Genomic DNA, 18,519 nt, shown 5'->3' with positions numbered 1-18,519 from the left:
CCATTCTGCAGTTGGGCCAATTCTAGCCCGTTGTGACTTTAGGCCTGTCCTCGGCCCATTCGGTAAATGGGCCAACTCTTAGCCCATTTTATCTCTCGACCTGTTAACGGCCCACACAATAGTTGGGCCTTTGACTTTAGGTCCATTAGGGGGCCATGTTCCGCAGGGCATCATTTCAGCCCAACGCGACTTTCGGCCTGTTAAAAGCCTAGTTTGCAAATTGGGCCTCCTCTGGCCCATAACACTTTCGGCCTCTTACTGGCCCATAAAGTAAAAGGGCCAAGACAAAAATGACATTTATTTCGGCCTGCTAAAGGCCCACAGGCTATTTCCATTTATACAGCCCTATCGAGCTTTAGGCCTGTTGACGGCCTGCTAAGAGTTGTTGTTACGGTGGGCCACATCATTTGGGATCCACTTAATATTATTTTGACCAGCCCAATTAAGGCCCGCTTTGACTACACATGTTTGTTCATTTGTATGGCGTCCAGGAAATGTTTGGGCGTGCTGGCCCCCGTTTCAACGATATAGCATATTCAAGAATTATCCTACTCTATACTATCGCCTCTAAAAAACATACACTATACAATAAAAGGACTAAGGCATAGAAACATAGAATAGTCCTACACTATACAATAAAGAAATTACAGCCGAATATACCCACAGGGCATTATAGTTCAGCACCAGTGATAATAAAGCGTACACAAACAACAAATTACATACATTGGACAAATAAAGCTCATACATCATGGTCATGCATCAATAGAACTTACCATTTGAACTATAATCTCTTCGGAAAATAGGATTGGCCGGATTTAGATAGCACAAATTTCAGTCTGCAAAATCTCCAATTCCTTCGTGGTTACTGAGGGAGTCCTGGATTAGGGGGTATCCGGATAGCCGGACTATATACTTTAGCCGGACTGTTGGACCATGAAGATACAAGACTCAAGACTTCGTTCTGTGTCCGGATGGGACTCTCCTTTGCGTGGAAGACAAGCTTGGCGATCCGGATATTAGATCTCCTTCTCTGTAACCGACTCTATGTAAACCCTAGCCCCCTCCGGTGTCTATATAAACCGGAGGGTTTAGTCCGTGGTCGGACAATCATAATCATCATAGGCTAGCTTCTAGGGTTTAGCCTCTTCGATCTCGTGGTAGATCAACTCTTGTAATACTCATATCATCAACATCAATCAAGCAGGAAGTAGGGTTTTACCTCCATCGAGAGGGCCCGAGCCTGGGTAAAACATCGTGTCCCTTGCCTCCTGTTACCATTAGCCTTAGACGCACAGATCGGGACCCCCTACCTGAGATCCACCGGTTTTGACACCGACATTGGTGCTTTCTTTGAGAGTTCCTCTGTGTCGTCGCCGCAAGGCTCGATGGCCCGTCTCATCGTCAAAGAGAACATCTCCTCTGGGGGAGCACTGGCGGTAGGCCAAACTCTCTGGCTAGGCGGTTTCGTCATGACCGCTCGATCGGCTTCCGCGCCGACGATGACCTCTCGGGTCATCAAAAACGGCCTCCAAGTCAATCGAAACTCGCCGAACAGATGGGTCCAATGGAGCTCTCCTCCCTTAATGAGCTCTTGGACCGCATCGCCGCTTTGGGAGTCGCTACAGACTATGATCACATTGGGATTAAACCCGACCAAAGGGATATTAAATCCCCACTAGTCACCCACGAGATAGCGGTAGTGGAAGAGCCACACATGGATTATCCCTCTATTTTGAGGACGAACTATGACCAGGTTACCGAGCTCTCTGAGCCGGATACCCGTTCGCGGGGGGACATGACCTAGACCCCGAACTTAGAATCGGGCAACGGGCCGGAAAAATAGGGCAGCACCCCGGAGCCCGAGCCGTCAAGCCCAGAAGCTCCTCTTCCCCCGGGCGTTAGATCAGATTAGAATTCAGATTTAACTATGCCCACCCACCCAGACTTAAGCCGTCTCTCCCATATCAGACAAGAGCCCCAAGAGACAGTACATCGCTACTGGGCCAGATTCCTCCTTGTGATAAACAAGGTCAAGGACTGTCGCAAGGAAGACGCAATCTCACTTTTTTGCAAAAATTGCACGAGTAAAGGGATCCTTAATGCTATAAGTCGCCGTGACATAGTGTACTTTGCCGAATTAGCAGCCATAGTATAGAAGTACTGTGCGATGGAAAGCGCCTGGAAAACCCAAACAAACTTTTGGGATAATCCGGCTCTCATTAACCCTTCCTCCAAGCTAAAAGGGCAAACTCTCATAAGTTACCCGATCCAATTCCCAAAAAACCAAAGCCCACTCCAGGGCGTGGAACCGTATTGGAAGAATGGCTCAATGGGCCATGCAAAATTCACAGCACGCCGGACACTACGCCAACGCATAGCCTTAGAGCATGTTGGATACTCCGGCAGGTAGGAAAAAGCGACGAGGATCTTCTTGTAAACCATAAAGCAGAGCAACATCCCTCCGAAGACAACAATACGGTATTGACAGTCTTCGAGACTTTCGCCTCAAATAATAGGCGCAAGCGAGCTCATCGAAATTTCGCTGAAATCTGCCATGTGGCAAAAATAAATCCGTGGAACGACACTGCTATAACTTTTAGTGCCAGTGACGAACCTCAATTCCATACAGTCCGGGCACCAGCCGCCTTGGTCCTTAGCCCAATCGTGGACAGCTTTCGGCTCACTAAAGTACTCATGGATGGCGGAAGCGGATTAAACTTGATCTATGAAGAAACACTCAACAAGATGGAAATTGAGAAAAGCCGCATTGAGCAAAGCGGCACGACCTTCAGGGGAATCATCCCTAGTCGAGAGGCACGACGTGCGGGAAAAATCACGCTCGATGTGGTATTTGGCACCCCGGAAAATTACAGGTCCGAGAAATCACATTCCAAGTGGCTCCATTCAGCAGCGGATACCACGCCCTTTTAGGGCGGGACGCATTCACGAGCTTTGAAGCTATACCCCATTACGGGTACATGAAGCTTAAAATGCCCGGACCCAATGGAATCGTCACTCTAGCTAGTGATCCAGATGTTGCACTCCGCGCCGAAAATAAAACTGCAGCACTAGCCCTGGAGGCATTATCTGAAGCCCTAGCGGCTGAAGAACTAACAACGCTGCGCGCCACAGTGGACAGGGACGACGTGATACTCGACAAACAACCCAAGTCCACCTCATTTAAACCCGCAGACGAGATAGTCAAATTCCAGGTCCATCCAACGGACCCCACAAAGACAGCTTCCATCGAGACACAGTTCAGCCCCACAATGGACGCCGCACTACGAGACTTCCTACGAGAAAATTGGGACATTTTCGCCTGGCATCCCTCAGACATGTCGGGCATCCCACGCAGGCTGGCCAAACACAGCCTCAATATACTGAAAGGATACAAGCTCGTCAAACAGACTCTAGGAGCTTCTCAGAGCCTAAACGGCAAGCCATGGGAGAAGAGCTAGCCAAGCTACTTGAGGACGGATTCATCGGAGATATCAAGCATCCGGATTGGCTGGCAAATCTGGTAATGGTACCAAAGAAGGACAAATCCTGGCGGCTATGCGTCGATTTATAGACCTCAACAAGGCTTGCCCCAAGGATCCCTTCCCCCTCCCTCGCATCGACAAAATCATCGACACCACCGCAGGACACGACTCACTGTGTTTCCCCGACGCATACCCCGGATACCATCAAATAAAGATGGCAGAGTCCGACCAAGCCGCAATGGCCTTCATAACGCCATATGGTCCCTTCTGCTTCAACACTATGCCTTTCGGGCTTAAAAATGCTGGCGCAACATATCAACGCATGATTCAAACATGCCTGGAGAAGCAAATCGGCAAAACAGTGGAGGCATATGTGGCCGACATGGTCATAAAAACAAGACATGTCGAAACCTTAATAGATGACTTGATACTTACGTTCGACAACCTCCAAACATACGACATCAAGCTAAACCCAGAAAAATGTGTTTTTGGCGTACCCTCCGGGAAGTTGCTCGGCTTCATTGTTTCCAATAGAGGAATCGAAGCAAATCCGGCAAAAATCCGAACTCTGTCACAGTTGGCTATCCTAACAGACCTCAAGCATATCCAGAAACTAGCTGGATGTGTGGCTGCCTTAAGCCGCTTTATCTCCCAATTAGGAGAAAAGGCACTACCTCCTTACGGCCTTCTTCGGCGCACTGAACACTTCGTGTGGACAGATGCAGCCGCGGCCGGACTTGATGAAATAAAGACCCTATTGGCCAGTAATCCAGTCCTGACAGCGCCAAATATTGGCGAACCTATGCTAGTACATAGCTGCAACACATCAAGTTGTAAGCGCAGTGCTCGTCGTCGAACGAGAAGCAGACGGATACAAATTCCCGCTCCAAAAGCCGGTATATTACGTGTCCACTGTCCTCACCCCATGCAAATCCCTATACCCACACTATCAAAAGATAGCATACGCGGTCTTCATGGCATCCCGGAAGCTACGACACTACTTCCAGGAGTGTTTGATTACGGTGGCTTCCGAAGTACCACTCAACGACATAATAAACAACCGTGACGCTACGGGACGGATTTCTAAATGGGCCATCGAGCTCCTTCCGTTCGACATAACATACAAACCACGGCGGGCCATTAAGTCGCACGTGTTGGCTGACTTTGTCGCCGAATGGACAGAAGCCGAACTCCCTAAAGAGTACGGTGCGTACTCTAATTGGATCATGCACTTCGACGGCTCTAAAATGCTGGCCGAATTGGGAGCAGGTGTAGTCCTGACTTCCCCCACTAGAGACACGGTCCAATACGTACTCCAAATATTATACACAGACTCCAACAATGCAGCCAAATACGAGGCTCTGTTGCATGGTCTTCAGATGGCAGTCTCTATGGGCATTCAACGCCTAGAGGTGTGCGGGGACTCCAACCTCGCAATATCACAAATAAACGGAGATTTTGATGCCAAGGATCTAAAAATGGCGGCCTACTGCAACGCCGTCCTCAAAATGTCAGCTCGGTTCGAGGGGCTCGAATTCTACCATGTGGCTCGAGAAAACAATCAAGCGGCGGATATCCTCGCCCGCATCAGCGCTAAACGCGACCCTGTCCCACCTAACATATTCCTGGAGAGGCTATTCAATCCATCCGTGGTATGGGAAGGGGAGTCCGGCAGCACTAGCCCGGATCCGAATACAACCCCAGATTCCGAACCATCTGATGTAATCGGGGGCTCCGCCACCGAAATAACACCTTTGGCCCACGAAATCATGGCTGTAATCGCCTCGTGGACCGAGCCTTTCTTGGCCTACCTAAATAGGCAGGAGCTCCCCGAGGACCAAAATGAAGCACGTTGTATTGTGCGGTGTTCCAAGGCCTACAAAGTCCAAAAGGGAGAACTCTCTAAGAAAAGTGCAACTGGAGTGCTCCAAAGATGCATCTCCAAAGAGGAAGGGCGGCAGCTCTTGGCTAAAATCCATGTCGGACTCGGCGGGCACCGTGCTGCGGGTCGGGCACTTGTCAGCAAGGCCTTCCGTACAGGTTTTTTTTGGCCGACAGCCCGAGCAGATGCACAGGACCTTGTCCAACACTGCGTCGGTTGCCAGCTCTTCCCCAATCATAGCCATATGCCCCCTACTGCTCTCCAAACAATCCCCATTACTTGTCCCTTCGCAGTCTAGGGGCTGGATATGGTCGGACCCCTTAAAGGGGGAAGCCATAAGAAAAAATACTTATTGGTCATGGTGGACAAGTTCACCAAATGGATAAAAGCCAACCCAGTTAAAATGGCCGAATCCGGACCAGTGATAGACTTCATATAAGGGGTTGTGCACCATTACGGTGTCCCCCACAGCATCATCACTGACAATGGCTCAAACTTCACAGCCGCTGAAGTGAAAACTTGGCGCGGCAACATGGGCATTAAGCTCGATTACGCCTTCATCTACCATCCCCAAACAAACGGCCAGGTCGAACATGCAAATGGTCTCATCATGAGCGGCATCAAACCCAGACTAGTGTGGTCCTTGACAGAATCAGACATGCACTGGGTCGAGGAGCTCGACTCCGTACTCTGGGGGCTGCGGACCACGCCGAATTGCACCACCGGATACACACCATTTTTTATGGTGTACGGCGTAGAAGCAGTACTACCCTGTGACATAATCCATGGCTCACCTCGCGTGCGCATGTACGAAGAGAAGGAAGCCGAGTTAGATCGGCAGGACAACCTAGATGCCCTGGAGGAAGAGCGTGACGTTGCAAAAGCCCGTTCTGCATTTTATCAGCAGCAGGCTCGACGGTATCAAAGCAGAGAAGTGCGGGCCAAAACTTATAATGTTGGCGAACTCGTTCTACGCCTACTAGAGAAGAAGGACAAGCTCAAACCTAAGTGGGAGGGTCCCTTCATTATTGATAAAGTTCTCACCGGAGGAGCGTACCGCCTGCGTAATGCATCCGATAATAGACTCGAGCCGAACCCATGGAACGCGGACAGACTCCGAAGATTCTACGCCTAGTGCCGAACTCAGTGTTCATCTCCTTACCCCCGCTCTTTTAATTATGTTCCTCCCCTTTTCCTTTCTCGCCCTTTTTCCCTTCTTCACACAAAGTATTCAATACAGTGCGGATGCTCGGATCACTCCGGCCGCACCACATGTGTAAACCATACCTGGGGGCTTCCTATACGGAAGCTAAATATAATTACTTTCATGGCGTCTTGCCTATCGCATATGCGTCCTTTTTCCATATGTGCCTTTTCTTCACCATTATATGCATCGATATGACTTAAGATGTGGCCATGCTGGGTTGCCTGGCTCTTGTGTTTATGCCCTACGTTCCTGTTAATTCGACTAGGGCATAAGGGGAGCACCTCTGCGATTGTTACTGTCGGTTCAGCCAGATGTGTACCTCAGACTGGGTGAAGCCGAAAGCTAGTGTTCTTGAGGGAATATTCGGTCGGTGAACAAAATATGTTTCTTTTGTTTATTACAACATGAATCCCTAGATGTTTTGTATCCTGCGTTTTTGTTCGCAGTTCGGACATGCACATCGATGCATGCGTACCCAGGGAAAGGAACCCCTAACGGAACTATTCTCCATGGAATATGTTTCTTACTACCCATGTAATATAACATAACTAGTTGGAAACTTGTCTGTTCAAGCACTTATGACCCCTACGCCTAGTTTCCACGCATACCCCGGTTTTGCATAACTGAGCGGGTATTCAGATACAACCCGGACTGTCGGATCCGGGGGCTGAAGCGAAAAGGTCCGCCATGTCGGCGTTCTGGGAACGGGGGTACCTAGACTTGCCTGCCTGCGGCCTGCGGCGTGGCTCAAGGAGTGGCCCAGTACGGCCCATCTTCATCAACACATGCTCAAGACCCTCGCGAGGGGCCAAGCCTCGCGGGGCGGACGACAGGAGGCTTCCTCAGGCAGGGCCTCGTCAGGCTAGCTCGCGAGGAGGCGGAGAGATCAAGGCGGGGTACCTCATGAGGTGCCCATGACGCAAGCCATGATGACCAAGGCCAGGCGGGTGCAGGCCTGCGCAGAGTCCTTGTTTCCCCTTTGGTGCAAAGGGGGCAAGTGCAGGCAAGGGTATCAAGCAAAGCAACCATTTCGGTGCAACAAGACCAAGACCAGCAGGACGGCAGAACGGAGGTCATCGTGGAGCCCAAGCCGGCGTCATCGTCAGGGTCTTTGTTAGGCGAGGACCAACTTTAGTCAGGATAAGTGTACTAGATGTTCCCCTTCAAAATGGCCAGTTGTTGGCGCCCTTCCCGCTCAATATTTGGGAAGAGGCCCGGGGCCTTTGCCTATAAATAGGACTAGCCACCCAGAGGGTAGAGGGGGGATCCGCATCTGAGACACAGAGAGAGAGGCGACTGAACTCCCCCTAGCGGTTCATCGCACCAACCAAGAACAGACCCTCGCGAGGCTGTTCTCCCCTTGTATTGTTCCTCATCAGCCCAGAGGCAATCCACCACACAACAAACTGGAGCAGGGTATTACACCACAATGGTGGCCTGAACCGGTATAAATCTCGTGTCCCTTGTGTTGTTCTTCGTGTAGTTTAGATCCTGGCAAGGCGGTGAGACATGGGTAGGCTGGGGGTGTGATCTCCGCATGCACCCCAATGTTCGAACCTCAAGGGCCTGCCGAAACCCGAAATCCGACATTTGGCGCGCCAGGTAGGGGCACTATGGTGAGGCATTCGAGGCGGCGGCCCCGGAGGCGTATGTGCCCCACATGATGGATCAAGGACACGCGCAGGAGGAAGACCATGGCCAGTTCCTCGGCCCAGGCTGGGGAGACTAAACACCCGAGGCTGAGCTCTTTCAGGAGCCCAGGGAAGGCCCCGTCGACCGCGCCGGAGGCAGCGACTATCGGGTACCGCTAATCCCTCAGGAACAGGCATACACTAACCATGGATTGCAGGAGGTACAGGTCGTCGCAGCGGGTGGCTGCCCTAATCCAGCAGCTCCCCACCCCTCAGAAGGAGGGCACCAGGGGCTGCAGGAGAGGGGCCGAGATCCGGCCTCGCCCACGCGGCGCTCGGAGCAAGGCGTCCTTAGGAGGTAGGCCCTCTGTCGGGGAGGTGCCCCAGGGCCTACCCCCGGCAGAGGACCCGTGGTCATCGGGGGAACCGCTGGCGACCGCTCTATCCCATCGGCGGCGTCCTCGGTCTCCGACCGTCGTCGGTGGCAATAGAGTGTGGCTCAAGGTGGGGCCCTCATCTGGCAATATGAAGCAAGGCCGGTACCTGTGAAGAAGGCCCAATGCCTGTGAAGCTCGCCGCCCCATGACACTCTCACGTAATAATGAGTGAGGATGTACACGCCCCGGAGTCTCCAGAGAGCCGCCCTCGGGCCTCGGGGGCTCCCGCCCACGCCAAGTGGCAGCACTTAGCTCCGCGCTGGTGAAAAGACGTCGAAGACTAGACTAGGTGCCGGACGCGGCTTTTTTCTGCTTTTCTTGCTTTTCCCCTTGGTTGTTGCTTTTCCCCATTTGGAGTTAAGTTGGATTTGAGCGTGAAACTTGCGTGTGTCCGGGGAAGGGGTGTTTAGTCTCGTTCGAGCAATCTCTTGCATTCTGGTTGCCGCTTTGCGTCCGTCCAAGCTTCGGCTGCCTCCCCTTGCGAGCCCCTCGCGAGCCAGGCCAGGCCCAGCATGAACGCAGCCCAGACTGCCGTCGGCACGCCCTCTTAGGAGGTTCTCCTTGCAGGTTCGACAGGCTCATTCAGGAGACACTCAGGACACCACGGCCCTCTGCAGGCTAGCTCAGGGCCCACGTGGGTCTAAGGTAAACAAGCCAGTCGGCTCGGCATGAACCAGCCGCCTGGCGCAGGCACACGGGTGATATCATGTCTACAAATACGCTAAACTGCAAGTTTTTACACGAGGGGCTCCCCCTCCCAAAATGCTCTTACAACCTCCTGGGCCAAGCCCGAACTCTCTCTGCGCAGGGAAAAACAGGAATAGCACACGGTCAATCGGATAAATCCCCCAATGCATCCCCGGGGACACCTCCGGAGTCGCCACTGGTGTTGCTGGCCTCGCCATCGCCTTCTACGTCGCTGCCGTCAGCACCTGGGCCATTCACCACTCCGCTCTCACCAGCACCTGGGCCATTCACCACTCCGCCCTCATCAGCGGCTACGACCACACCGTCGTCATCAGCGGTGAAGGCCCTAACAAGGGCGTCCACGTTGTCTTCCACCCAACTCGCCAGATTGTCCCGGATTGCCAAGGGTACCGGTGCGATGGCGGCACCGAAGTCGAAGTGGGGGTCCATGTTCTGAAGGTGACTGAAGACACGAGAGAAAGCACGCCCAAGTAGGGCCCGACTCCTCTCCTCCACCAACCTGTCGGCTCTGCCCGAACGGGCCTCCAGCTGCATCACCACATCGATGAAGAACTGAAGGTTACCAGCATAGTTAACCACACGAGGCTCCCCAACGGCTGCCTCGCAGATGATACCCAAGCTCGTGTTAGCTCTTTCCCGGAGCTCGCGGAGCATGGGGCGGTGCACGTGCTCCAGGGTCTCCCGCTGGCGTATCTCGTCCTCGTTCCGCCGCGCAACGGTCTCAGCCGCATCCACCCTTTGGTGGAGAAGAAGCACCTCAGCGCGGGAGGAAGCCAGTTCCGCCTGTGCCGCACCAAGGGCGGCCCCGGCAGCGTCCGCACGACGCATCACTTCATCCAGCTTGGCCTTCAGGGCGGCGGTCCTGCCTTCTACTTCGACCCAGATCAGCTCCAGCCTTTCCTCGAACTCGCGCTCAAGGTTCGAGCGAGCCGCCACCACCCGGCGATGAACTTCTTCTGAGGCTCGGGCTTCCCTCGCGGCGACATCATCCTCCGCATGCGCCACCAGGCGCTCCCTCATCTCCAATCGCTCGAGTTCCAGGGTGCGCTCGGTGGCCTCCAGCCTCAGTGCCTCCTCACATTTCTGAAGCTCCGCCCGATCGACCGAGCCCCCCTCCATCGACGCAAGGGCCGCCTCATGCAACTCCACCTGTTGCTCTAGGGAGCTACTTCGGGCCCGGAGCTCCCACGCCCGCTCTTCTGCGACCCTGCGCCGCTGGTTGGCCTCCTGAGCCTCCTCGACGGCCCGGGAGCGAGCCTCCCGAGAAGCTGCCAGCGATGCCTCGGCCTTCTCGTTGTCGAGGTCACGTTGGTGGCGCGCAAGGGCAACGGCCACCTTCAGCTTGTGCCTCTCCCCAGCTAGGCGCAGGCCCTCGGCCTCAAGGCACGCGTCCTTGTCAGCGAGCTCTGCACCAAGCTAGCTCACCACGTCAGCCGCCCTCCGGAGGAACCCTTGGCGGAGGGCGCGGCGCTCTCGAGCACGCTCAAGCACGTCTTCTGCATCACCTTCCGCCTCGGGCGTGCGGGGAGGGCCACGGATCAGCACTCCCCCGCTGGGCAGGGGGCTGAGGGCTGGCGCCCTCGCGATGGCCGGACGCGCCTCGCCAGAAGGCTGGCCCGGAGCCAGTTCGCCCCCCAAGGAAGATCGCAAGGATGACCTCAGCCAGTCGCCGTCCACAACCAGTCGAAGAGCCTAGGGCAGGCTGGCTATGCCCCGGGAGGGCTCGCGAAGGATGGTCGCGAGGTGCACAGAACCAAGACGCGTCATAGGATGGCCCGCCTCTCCAACCGGCCTCACCGCAAGGGCAGTGCTGGAGCTCAGGACGCTTAGGGAAGGTGGAGAGGGCGAGGCTTGGAGGGATGGCTCCTCAGCCATCTCCGTGAACTCGGCAGGAAGGGCCCTGCAGGGCAATGATCAGCTGAAGCAACAGGAAAGTAAGGAACAGAGAAAGGGAAAGGCTTACTCATCAGTGGCGAAGTACTTCCTGCGCTTCAATAGGCGGCAAGGGTAATCATCACCCAAGGCCTCCCTCCTCTTTCGGAGAGCCTCGAAGTCCACGCGGAAGCGGCCCAGGAGCTCGGCGCAAGGGTCAGCCCGCGATGAGGAAGAAGCACCAATATGACCGGCGTCGGGGGCATCGCCCAGGGACACACCGCCGGACGCCGCGCCAAGAAGGGTGGCCGGGGCCTCGGGGGCCTCTGCCACGGGAGCCGCAGGCTGCGGCTCGGTACATTCAGCCGCCGCAGGGTGGGTCCCAGGAGCTGCCGCCTCAGGAGTACCATGTGGCGTCATCGTCCCGACGAAGGCCCCCTCAGCCCCCGACGCCCTTTGCCTCCCAGCTCCACCACTCGAGGAAGGACCGTCGTGGGCAACCACCACAACTGGGTTCTCGTGAGGTCCCCTGAGGCCTGCAGGGCGCAGCCCCCATTCGTCGAAGCTGGGCATCTGCTTCACAAAATCACCCCTATTTGAGCAAAGGTACAGCAGGGCGCCCCCATGCTGGATGCTGCCAGGGGAAGGGTCCCCAGTCAGGATCGTGAGAACCTTCCTCAGCACTTCCGGCGTCAGATCTTCCTCTTGGAGCCTCATGCGGTCTTCGTGCCCCCCGAAGGCCCACATCCGGTGGGAATGACGCTGGAGAGGGGCAATGCGGCACAGGAGGAACTCCTTCACCACCTTGGGTGCCGTCACACCGAGCGCCCTCAAGTACGCGAAGCGATGCCAAACAAATACGAGCCGGGGCTCGTGAGCGTCTCCTGGCCCCAGCCCGAATTGGGGATAGCGGGCACGGTTGGCTCCGAAAGCAGGGGGCTGGGCACCCCGGCATCCACGTACAGCCACCGCTCATGGAACCTGGTCGCGGGCGGAGGAAGGCTGAAATCGATTCCCGAAGCCGCTGTTTCTGGTGAGGCAAGGAAGCTCACGCACCCCGAGCATTGGGTGGGATCGCTGAGATGCAGAGAGAAGAAGTGGTGCAGCAAGGCAACTGAGGGAGGAATGCCCATCATCGCCTCGCAGGCAAAAGTGAAAACGGCAAGAAGAGTAATGGATTCGGGAGGACCCAAATGCATCATGTGGATCTGGTAATGAGAAAGCACAGCGTTGAAGAAATCAGAAAAGGGGGGAACCAGTCCCGCCCACAGAGCGTCGGCGAAGTACCGGACCTCGGTGACTGTTCTGTCAATGGAGAAGTGAGACGCGGGCCAGACCGTGGTCCTCCTGCACTCGTTGAAGATGGTGGCGATGGCAGAGCTGACCTTGTCCGAGCCTTCCCGGTTGAGTATGATCGACCGGTCGACAGCAGGAGCCACCGACAGCAACGGGCGGGGCGAGGGCACAGGCTTTGGCCCTTTCCCCTTCTTCGTTGGAGCCATGGTGACAGGAAGGGAGAGGATGCAAGATTGGATTCGAAGCGGAGGCTGGAGGTCGAGAGAAGGAAGAGCAGGAGGCGCGCGGGCAGCGAGAAGAGGGGAGACTGTGTGCAACAACGGGTCCGCCTAGCCAAGCGCAAAATAAGGAGGTGTGGGGAACAGGGACGCCCACGTCCAATCAACCACCACACGGCGCCCAAGGCCGCAGGCTATTGGGGCCCGCGGCGCTTCGCACTTGCCTCTTCGCTTCTCTGCTAAGCCAAGTCCAAGTGCGCCTTGGGCCCGGGGGCTACTGTCGTTGTTCTAGGAACGGGGGTACCCAGACTTGCCTGCCTGTGGCCTACGGCGTGGCTCAAGGAGTGGCCCAGTACGGCCCATCTTCATCAACACATGCTCAAGACCCTCGCGAGGGGCCAAGCCTCGTGGGGCGGACGACAGGAGGCTTCCTCAGGCATGGCCTCGTCAGGCTGGCTTGCGAGGAGGCGGAGATATCAAGGCAGGGTACCTCACGAGGTGCCCATGACGCAAGCCATGACAACCAAGGCCAGGCGGGCGCCGGCCTGCGCAGAGTCCTTGTTTCCCCTTTGGTGCAAAGGGGGCAAGCGCAGGCAAGGGTATCAAGCAAAGGCAACCATTTTAGTGCAACAAGACCAAGACCAGCAGGACGGCAGAATGGAGGTCATCGTGGAGCCCAAGCCGGCGTCATCGTCAGGGTCTTTGGCAAGCGAGGACCAACTTTAGTCAGGATAAGTGTACTAGATGTTCCCCTTCAAAATGGCCAGTTGTTGGCGCCCTTCCCGCTCAATATTTGGGAAGAGGCCCGGGGCCTTTGCCTATAAGTAGGACTAGCCACCCAGAGGGTAGAGGGGGGATCCGCATCTGAGACATAGAGAGAGAGGCGACTGAACCCCCCCTAGCAGTTCATCGCACCAACCAAGAACAGACACTCGCGAGCCTGTTCTCCCCTTGTATTGTTCCTCATCAGTCCCAGAGGCAATCCACCACACCACAAACTGGAGTAGGGTATTACACCACAATGGTGGCCTGAACTAGTATAAATCTCGTGTCCCTTGTGTTGTTCTTCATGTAGTTTAGATCCTAGCGAGGCGGTGAGACATGGGTAGGCTGGGGGTGTGATCTCCGTGTGCACCCCAGTGTTCGAACCTCAAGGGTCTGCCGGAACCCGAAATCCGACACGCCATGACAAAAGATTTTCAATCTGGCTAGGGACTACATATGTCCATTGAATTACATAGTCACTTAGACTGGCTATATTCTTTCTCTATACCACCCAATAGGCTATCTAGCTTGCAATCCTGTTGGGAATATTTTGCGGCTAGCGCTACCTGGTCATACACCAGACTCACGGGAATCTCTTGCCCATCTGGCCCCGCCGGTCCGACTTCGGCCATATGGTTCGGGTCAAGCTTGGTGTAGCGCGTCTTCACCATGGCCCAGGCTTCCCTTGCACCTTGTCGGCAGGCTGATACCTTCCACAACCGGAAGCACTGTCGTGCTCCTTTGAGCATATCCACGAGCTCCCCTAGGCCTCTTGGTAGGGAAGTGGATGGCCACAAGGCATGGGCAATACCCTGCATCACCTGCCGAACTCGTTCGTGCAGCTGTGAGAGATCTTGCAGTAAATCGCCTGCGAACCCGGGCATCTACTCTTCAGGAAGGCTCGTCAGCATACCTACATATACAAGCTCTTTAAAAAAAATGCTGAATCGCCGAACTGTACTGCAGTTCGTTTAAAGCACTTACCATAAATGCCGCGACGAAGCCTCTTGTTCTCCTTTACGGAGTCCGCCCGCTGAGCTCGACATTTCCTAATTCGATGCCCAGCCGGACATTGGCATGTTGGAGATTGTTCTTCTCCCACCTAACTTGCGTAAGAACACGCTCGCCAGCTTTTAGCTGCCTTTGGAGATGTGACTCGCTATCTCTTACGATCTCCGGATTCCCCCGGGATTGTCTGCAGAATTTTCTGTTAGACTTATCAAACAAGCCAATTACTAACTGGTACATTTCCATAAAATTTCATTATTAAAGACAAATGTTACCAGGTGAGGCCTTTTGGGATTCCTCTAGTTTGGCAACCGCAGCCCTCAACTGGGTCTTGCACTCCTCCAGCTCTTGAGACAATTGGGTATTCTTCTCTACAAGGACCTGTGCATAAAATGATCCTTAAATCAGTTGTTCCAACCGTTTCAAGTCTCAGGGCCTACTGCTATACATTCTTATCAAATTTCCTTACCCGTATATCTTTTGCATACTGGTCCGTCGCTCGGGTGAGCCCGCCTTGAGCAGCTCGGATGTATGCGTCTCCCGAATTGAAAGCATTAAATGCCTCTTCAGAAAAGATGCTATTGCGAAGTGCAGCCCATCGGCGTTGGTGATTCATGGCACTCTCTACTTCGGAATTTGTGGCGGAGAGCATATCTGCATCCTCTGTCGGAGGACAATTCGACATCAGCCCCGCATTGGCCTCCTCTCTCGAAGCCGGTTCTGGAATCCGGCTGGTGGAGGCGTGATCGGCAGGATCTCCGGATATAGTCCGTGACTCCTCTTTCTGCCAGAACACGAAGGACGTTGTTACATTTCGAACACAATAATCATAGAGCAGGTTTTTACCATACCTCTGTAATGGCGTTTCGGGCCTAACCGCCTTCCTCTTAATCCTGCCTGACCCAGACGCCCTTTGCCGACGAGCCCCCAGGGGCTCGGCGCCGCGTTCCGGTGGTCGTCTCTATAAAAATACAATATTTTATGCATAAGGCATGGTATAGGAAAGGGGTCCTCTTCAGAGGGTAAGGTTTCGGCTTTGCTTACACGCGACGCAGGTAGTAGTCCGGGATAGTCGGCAATTATAGCCACCAAGGCGCCATCGCAGCTGGCCTAGTAAAATGTCCCGTTGACAAGCTCCACAGATATATCCGGATCTTCTTCAAGTCCTGGATCAAAGGCCCATCCGGGGTCCTCTGGCTGCGGAGAGGGGCTGTTGAATCCTTCCACGGCCCTCCTCAGTTCCTGCTCAAAAATATCAAGGTAAATGATTGTGATGAAGGGTGGCAGAATAGAGCGGGGGAAAGAGTGACGACTTACATGGAAAATCCATCACGAGGTTTAATATGAAGGAATTCTTCTTCTTCTCCTTTATACAAATCGGACAGTATTCTCCCTAGAGCGGTGGCGGAGTTTGGACCTTTGCGACCACAGCGGGTGGCATCATCTTCCCCATTGAAGTGCCACATGGGCTTCCCCCGATATTGAAGTGGCTGCACCCCCCGCATTATGCATATTGCTATAACCTTGACTATTGTCAGCCCTGATTTGGCCAGAGTTTTTATTCTGCTCATCAGGAAGTGGAATTCTCTGGTATCTTCCTCTTGGGGGCCCCGAGGGAGCCAACTTCGGCGTGTCTTTGGCGGAGCTTTATTGAACTCAGGGAGGCCCGTCCGGACTGGATCCGGAAGGGGAACGTCATCAACATAAAACCACTCCGAGGGCCAGTTTTCAGATGCCTTCTTAGGAGTACCGGACATGTATCCGGTCTCGGCGATGCGCCATATTTCGGCTCCGCCCACTTGACATATGGATTCCCCCTGGTTGCGAGGGACGAGGCAGAACAACTTCTTCCATAACCCGAAGTGAGCCTCGCAGCCCAGGAATAATTCACAAATGGCGGCGTATCCTGCGATGTGTAGCGCGGAGGCGGGGGTGAAGTTGTGCAACTGGAGGCCGTAGAACTCCAGGAGCCCGCGAAGGAATGGGTAGATTGGAAACCCGACGCCTCTTAGCAGATACGGGATGAGACATACTCGCTCCCCTTGAGATGGGCTGGGAAATCTCTCCGCTTTCTCCCCGCCATCATAGGTGGCTAGTCCGGTTCGGACGGGGACCATGACCACCGGTGGAAGGAACCCTTGGGTCTGCAACTCTACTAAACGGCTATGGGGAACAGAACACTCTTCCCAATCGCGTGGCTTAGAGCTAAGGGAGCGAGAAGAGGAGCTGCGGCGACCGGCCATGTTGGAATGGTTTTTTTCCTGGAGCGCTCTGTTGGATGCTTGCTCAAGGGAAGAAGGTGAGGTTTGGATCTGAGGATCCCTGTCCCTTCAAATAGACGGTTTGCCTGCAGGATCGGGGTGGCAAATGTGAAAATGCCTCGGCTCCTCGTATTCGCTCGACACGTGGAGATGGACATTATTGAAGCACAAAAGCCAAGGAGTACAACATTGATGGGAAGCCGGACACTGTTCATTACAACAGGTACTTTGGAGTATTCGGAAATGGAACCCGCCTTGCAATGTCGAAGACAATCTGCGCGCCGGACTCATCGTCATTAAAGCCTCGTTCAGGGGCTACTGGGGGAGTCCTGGATTAGGGGGTATCCGGACAGCCGGACTATATACTTTGGCCGGACTGTTGGACTGTGAAGATACAAGACTCAAGACTTCGTTCCGTGTCCGAATGGGACTCTCCTTTGCATGGAAGACAAGCTTGGCGATCCGGATATTAGATCTCCTTCTCTGTAACCGACTCTGTGTAAACCCTAGCCCCCTCCGGTGTCTATATAAACCGGAGGGTTTAGACCATGGTCGGACAATCATAATCATCATAGGCTAGCTTCTAGGGTTTAGCCTCTTTGATCTCGTGGTAGATCAACTCTTGTAATACTCATATCATCAAGATCAATCAAGCAGGAAGTAGGGTTTTACCTCCATCGAGAGGGCCCAAACCTCGGTAAAACATCATGTCCCTTGCCTCCTGTTACCATTAGCCTTAGACGCACAGATCGGGCCCCCTACCCGAGATCCACCGGTTTTGACACCGACAGTTACCTCAGTGTCTTGTTTCTTTTTTGACTCCTGCATCTAATACCTGCAAGTCCAGTCTCAACTTGTTGATTGTATGTTGAGAATCATGTACACGTTGACTTGCCACCTCTAGTTGATGCTCGAGAACATCAGCACATTCCAATTCCAATCCATAATCATTCGATAACGGCCATGCCGCACTGCTCATAGATCTTTGTGTTGATGTCACTTCATCCTAAAATGGTTCTGTAAGTACACATGACTAGAGCAAAAATATAGTTACAATAGTGAAGTGAGCAAGACAGACTATTTTGTACATGGCAAAACAGGACTAACAATAATGTTACACGCCATGAAGCATAAGTAGGTGATATTTTAAAAATTATAAAAAAGGTAGTCTGTGCAGCCTGCATACAGAAATCTCTCTTAGCTCACCAGAGGAGCATGATGTTGGGGCCCAATCCAAAACACAGACAAGTTACAAATTTAGACAACACGTTGCGTATAAGTAAGCAAGCAGTTGGCCATTATGTAGCTCAATTAAAGTCTTAGGGAGCATAATGAACAGCAGAGGGATTCATACAAACCTACTACAGCAAGCAAAACTATGCAATCATTACCTAGTATAAACTAGATTGTGAGCCTCATGCAATAATAGTTGGTTAATAGACTTCAAAGCTTCAGGCACACTTCGGTAGAGTAATTAAATGGTAAGGCCTTTAATTATGTCAAGTAATAGTTATACATGTACCCAACATCAGGCATCATTGTTTGGGCATCTCATTAACTGAGGACAAATAAAGCAATTGAAAAGAGCAAATTAACTATGCCTAAAACAAACAAGGAATTGAACTGTTGAGTTGGATACAGTGACTTACCTTAACTGGTTGAACAGGCTTAGCGCAGCTCCTACTTCTCTTTCAAGGCTCCTTCCTAACATCTTGTACTTGGAAATCCTCAATCTTATCTTCACTGCACCCC

Source organism: Triticum aestivum, chromosome 5B, assembly GCF_018294505.1.
Source record: "Triticum aestivum cultivar Chinese Spring chromosome 5B, IWGSC CS RefSeq v2.1, whole genome shotgun sequence".
Classification (NCBI taxonomy): Eukaryota; Viridiplantae; Streptophyta; class Magnoliopsida; order Poales; family Poaceae; genus Triticum; species Triticum aestivum.
The sequence above is the reverse complement of the archived record's forward strand: the minus strand, read 5'-3'. Positions refer to the sequence as shown.